Genomic DNA, 5,475 nt, shown 5'->3' with positions numbered 1-5,475 from the left:
TCTACTTTCTGGAGCAATTGAAAAATGACTGATCTTTAAATGAGTCAATTATTGTTCCTTCTGAAGTCCACACTATTTCCAACACTACCTTGTTAAAAATGCTTCTAGACAATTTTGCTGTGGAAAAAACACTGCTCAAAGAATAGACTGTTAAAAGATTTGATCCTAAAATGTAAATGTTCCTGAGAAATACTTCAATAATTTAGTGAAAAGGGGCTTTTTGAAGTAAATCAGGTCAGGGAGAGTCCAGGGAGAAAGGCTGATCAGTATACAGTGAGTTGCAGTTAAATAGGAGCAAAAAGTTTGGAATGCTATTACACAATAAGGTCTTCATAGGTAACAGGAGTGTAGTCAACATTCCAAAAGCTAAAAGAAAGGATTTTGAAATATTTCACCATAAATAAATGGCAAATGTTTCAGCAGATATGCTTAATCTGATGTAAACATCATATGCACACACACACACACATAAGCACACACATACACACAAACACACACACACATATATAAAGTGGGATCCAATCAACATGTACATTTTCAAATATTTCATGTAGGAGTTTAAAATACATTTCAAAAATATAGTCAAACCAATTCTCAGAGTGTCATCTGAGTTCCAAAGGTCTGTGATGAATAAGAAGAGAAGAAATAAGGTAGTACCTTCCCTGCAGGGAGTCACTGTCCATGAAGAGACATGGGCATTTATTAAAATAAATCAAAGGAGGAGTTGATACACTCTCTAGTACAACTACAACAAAAATACTTCTGGAATAAAAGAGACAAAGGAAACTATTGGAAGTGTAAGCCTTTTGAAAAGACTTATGGTGCCTTTATTAAAAGGAAAAATAGGATATTATTAGCAAAACCCAAAGGCCCTACTTTGAGACAAAGCTAGGTGTCGCTAAGAAATCCAAAGCAACCAAGAATAATGATTTATGCCATTATTCCCAGCACATGGGTGGCAGAGGAAGGAAGAACTTGAGTTCAGGGACAGCCTAGACTACATAGCAAAATGCTATCAAAAAAAGAAGGAAAAGATAGAAGGAAGAAACCAAAAGATATTAAGGGTTATCAATAAGCACTTGTGATTATACCCACAGATGAGTGTAGTCTTCACCCCTACCTCTATCAAGGAAACTCCATTGCAATAGACAGAGACCACTAGAGAAAATCACAACTTATCAAAATGCAGAGTTATGGAGGCCAGTCTAAGTGGATACATGTTGAGGGAAAAAAATCTCCATGCCTAAGGCTCAAGGAACATTGAAAAAGAGGGGTCAGAAAGATTGTAAGGACTGGGTACTTTGCTATGATTCTGTCTCCTAGGAATCTCAGAAGCTACACCCACTAAGTCTCACTAACATGACTGTCTAAACAGGAGCTGAACAAAAAGGACACTAAAGAACATGCCAATGTGGATAGGAGGGAAAGCTCATAGGACTCAACCTATACAACCTATAGGCAGCTGAGGAATTCTGGGAGTTGGGGAGGTAGTCTTCTCAAGAGCATACAAATTGGTTGTTCAGTGCCCTGAAAACACACATTCAAGTCCATTATATGGACTCAACAGGTTATCCTTATGAATGTATCTAGAAAGCCAGAAAAATGATTGCAAAGGGTGACTTTTCTAAAGGCTCAATGAACATGGAAGAACTCAAGCAAACTTACAAATGAAGTAAAGAAAACAATTCAGAATCTAAGAAAGAACTCTATTCTAGAGAAACCTGCTCATCCAACTTCATTGTTGCTATGCTCACAAATCTCTGGAAATGGAAACAGCCCAGATACCTATCAACTAGTAAACCGATACTGAAAGTGTGGTAAATGTACACAAATGACACTATAAAATATGTGGCTCAAAGTGTGAATCTGGGTTATATCACCCAGAGAAACAAAAGTCACATTTTTTTTTTACAATGTTAGCTTCAAATCTTCAAATTTGCGTATTCCATTAAGAATACCCATAGAGGTCAGGAAATTACTAAAAGCTATGAGGAGGACCTCTTAAGGGAGGGGAGATAGAACACACTGTTATATAAAAGGATTAAAAGAGAGTAATGGAACAAAAAATAAGAAGAATTGAACTGAAATAGGGAAGCAGAGACTACAATAGAGGCAGGAATATAGGGAGATACTACTAATACTAAGATAATACTAAGGAGAGATTGAAGAAGCCTCCTAAGATGTACATATATGCATCACTTAGGGGAACTAAGGTTCTATTCCCTGGTTTCACTCGGTATTCTCTGTCTGTTTCCACAGTGTAGCTACAGTATGATTTATTCAGGTTTCTCTGTTCTTTTCACTATCCCTGCCCTGCCTGTTAATACGTCTTCCCCACCACAGTGAACTCCAACTCTAGAACTGTAACCAAAATATATCCTTTTACTCTTAAGCTGTTTTTGTCCAGATGTTTTATTATAGCAACAACAAAATGAATACAGGCTACAACGTAGATAAACCTAAAAAAATACCATGTTAAGTGAAATAAGTTACACGCAAAAGGACAATAGTTCTACTTGGGTAGCATATCTGGAATAGGTACATTCATGTGGAAAGAATAGAGATTAGGGTAAAACTGATAGCTCAGTCAGTAAGTTGCTTGCCTTTTAAGCATTGGCAGTAGAGTTTAATTCTCTAAAAGACACACAGGGAATAAAAAGTAAGATAGGCATGGTGTTGTATGCTAATAATCTGAAATTGTGGAGGTGGAGCCGTGCAGATATCTGGGGTTCACTAGCCAGCCACTCAGTCTGCTAGACCTTCTGACGAATGATAACCCTTCTGTCAAAGTAAGTGACACAGTCACAAAAGAAAACATTTAAAAATCAGATTATAGTTATTAATACAATGACTGTGGTCAGAATGTTATGGGTTGCTATTGAATGTGATTATGAAGTTCATTTAGATGAAGAAAAATTTTGGAAATAAACAATTGTGGTTTCATATCCTTTTATATGTAAATAATATCAGTAGGATGCATACTTAAAATTGGTTAAAATGACGAATGTTGTGTTTTGCCAAAGCAAGTAGTCAAAACCATATTTCTTTCAAACTATAGTATTCACCCAAAAGATTTCCTTTTTTATTTTCCAGGACAGATACTGCAAAGGTTTGAGTTTGTGATATGCCACCTTTAAGGTTATGTTAAAAACACTAACCACTAAACTGAGTATGGTACTGCATGTCTGTAACTCCAGCAATTAGGTGGCAGGAACAGGAAGATTATTTGTCATTTGATGCCAGCCTGATCTCAAAAGCCTTTTTGCCCTGAAATAAAATAAGAATAAAAACTGACCTTTTAATCTTCTATTTCTAGAAGAGGGCAATATCCACAACCACTGTCCTGGCTTGGATATGAAATACCCCTCACAAAATGCTCAAGGGATTACATAAGAGTTTTGTTCTCACCAACCAATAGTTTCCTAATCTGATGCTATTATTAGGTTATAGAAACTTTCAGAGATGATATCTAGTTAGAGAAAATAGGATGATAGTAGTATGTTCTGGGAGGTATTCTTTCCCTCTCCTTCTCCCTCTCCCTCTCCCTCTCCCTCTTCCTCAGCCTTTCACTCACTCTCTTGCTCTCTAACACCCTAACTCTTTTATTCATGCATTTTCACATTCTATTCCTTCTCCAAGTCCAAGTCCCATCCCCATTCAAGTATGATGCTTTGTTCCATAGCAAACTTTCTTCACCATAATGTTCTGCCTCACTACTTGCTCATAGAAACTGATCAAGGGGACCATACACTGAAATCATGTGCCAAAAGAAATCCTTTCCTTGTATCTGTCAGGTATTTTATACAGTAATGAAAGGGCATAGTACCGCAGATACTAAACTGAGGAAGACAATGGACAAATTCTTGATTTGGGAAAGATAATCACTTTTAAGAGGTAAAACTACACCTAACAAGAGAAGGGGAAACAAGCCATAATAAACATCTAGGACTATAGGGATTTTAGAGGTGTACACAAGAAATGTAAGACTAGTTCATGCTCTGTAAGATATCAGAGATACAGTCCATGTCCACCTGCTAACACAGGCCTCTTGCACCTCCTCTGTCTCCTGCCCACACCTGCCACCAGTTCACCACAGATGATGATATTGCTGTGATTCTTGTTGACAACAGTACTAGCATGTGCAAAGCTGGATTCAGAGGTAACAACATTGCCCAGGCCATCTTCTCCCACATCATGGGCCACCCTAGGCATCAGGACATGAGGTTGAACTTGGGCCAGAAGAACGCCTACATGCATAATGAGGCCCAGAGTAAGAGAAGCATGCTAACCCTGAAGTACTCTATTGATCATGGTATTGTCCAACTGGAACATTATGAAGAAGATCTAGCTCCATGCCTTTATACCAAGTTGTGTGTGACTTCTGAGGAGTACCCTGTGCAGTTCATGGAGCCCCACTAGACCTCATGGCCAACTGTGTAAGGATGACCCAGATTATATTTGAGCCCTTCAATACCCTAATTATGTACATAGTCATCCAGGCTGTGCTGTCCCTGTATGCCTCTGGTCATACCATTGGCATTGTGATGAACTCCAGAGATAGAGTCACCAACACTGTATACATCTATGAGAGCTAGGTCTCCCTCACACCATCCTTTGTCTGGACTTGGCTGGGTAGGACCTGACATACACCTCATGAAGATCCTGACTGACTGTGGCTAAAGCCTCACAAGCACAGTCAAGAGGGAAATCATGAGTGACATCAAAGAGATGCTGTGGTGTATCATTTTATTTTCTTTTGGTGCTTTTGACTTGGGATTTTAAAACTGGAATGGTAAAACAGTAGTCAGTTGTAGCAAGCATCCCCAAAAGATCTACAATATGGCTGAGGACTTTGCTTGTACATTGTTTTTCATGTGTTTTGTTTTGTTTGTTTAATAGTCAGTCTGAGTATCAATGAGATATATGGCTATAGGAAGTCCTGCATCCTCACAAAAGCCACCTCCACTCCTTAGAGGCAGATAGCCAAGTGTTCACCCTGACTCTACACCAAAGAGATGACAGCATTGCTTCCATGTAAATTAAATACTTTGACTTTTTCCAAATCTTTTGCCTTAATACTTTTTTTTAATGGTCAGCCATTATGGCCTTCTTTTTTTTTTTTTCTCCCCAACTTGATATATGAAGGCTTTAGTCTCCATGGAAGTGGATTGAAGTGTTAAAGCATCCAGGATTTGCCTGAACACTAACTTGAGATCAGTTTTTAAAAAGTGTACACCTAGCAAAAAGAAGATCAGAGGGGAAGGTATAAAATGACATTTTAAGTGATCTTATTCTTATTTTTAATATTTGATAAGTTCTTTAAGAATTAGTATGATATATTTTTATCATATTTAACCTTGTCCTCCAATTTCTCTCATATCCCCCATCTCTACTCTCCCCTCTCATCCAACTTCAAGTGTTCCCCACCCTCTGGGTCGAATTTGTGTTGCCTGACTATTCTTGGGAGTGAAATCT

The 5,475-nt window shown here is 38.1% G+C and overlaps 1 pseudogene; it reads left to right on the top strand.

The window, feature by feature from the left end:
- On the top strand, positions 4,026 to 4,742 carry Gm16423 (predicted gene 16423; annotated as a pseudogene).

Source organism: Mus musculus, chromosome X (genome assembly GCF_000001635.26).
Source record: "Mus musculus strain C57BL/6J chromosome X, GRCm38.p6 C57BL/6J".
Classification (NCBI taxonomy): Eukaryota; Metazoa; Chordata; class Mammalia; order Rodentia; family Muridae; genus Mus; species Mus musculus.
This window is presented reverse-complemented; position numbering and strand designations above follow the sequence as displayed.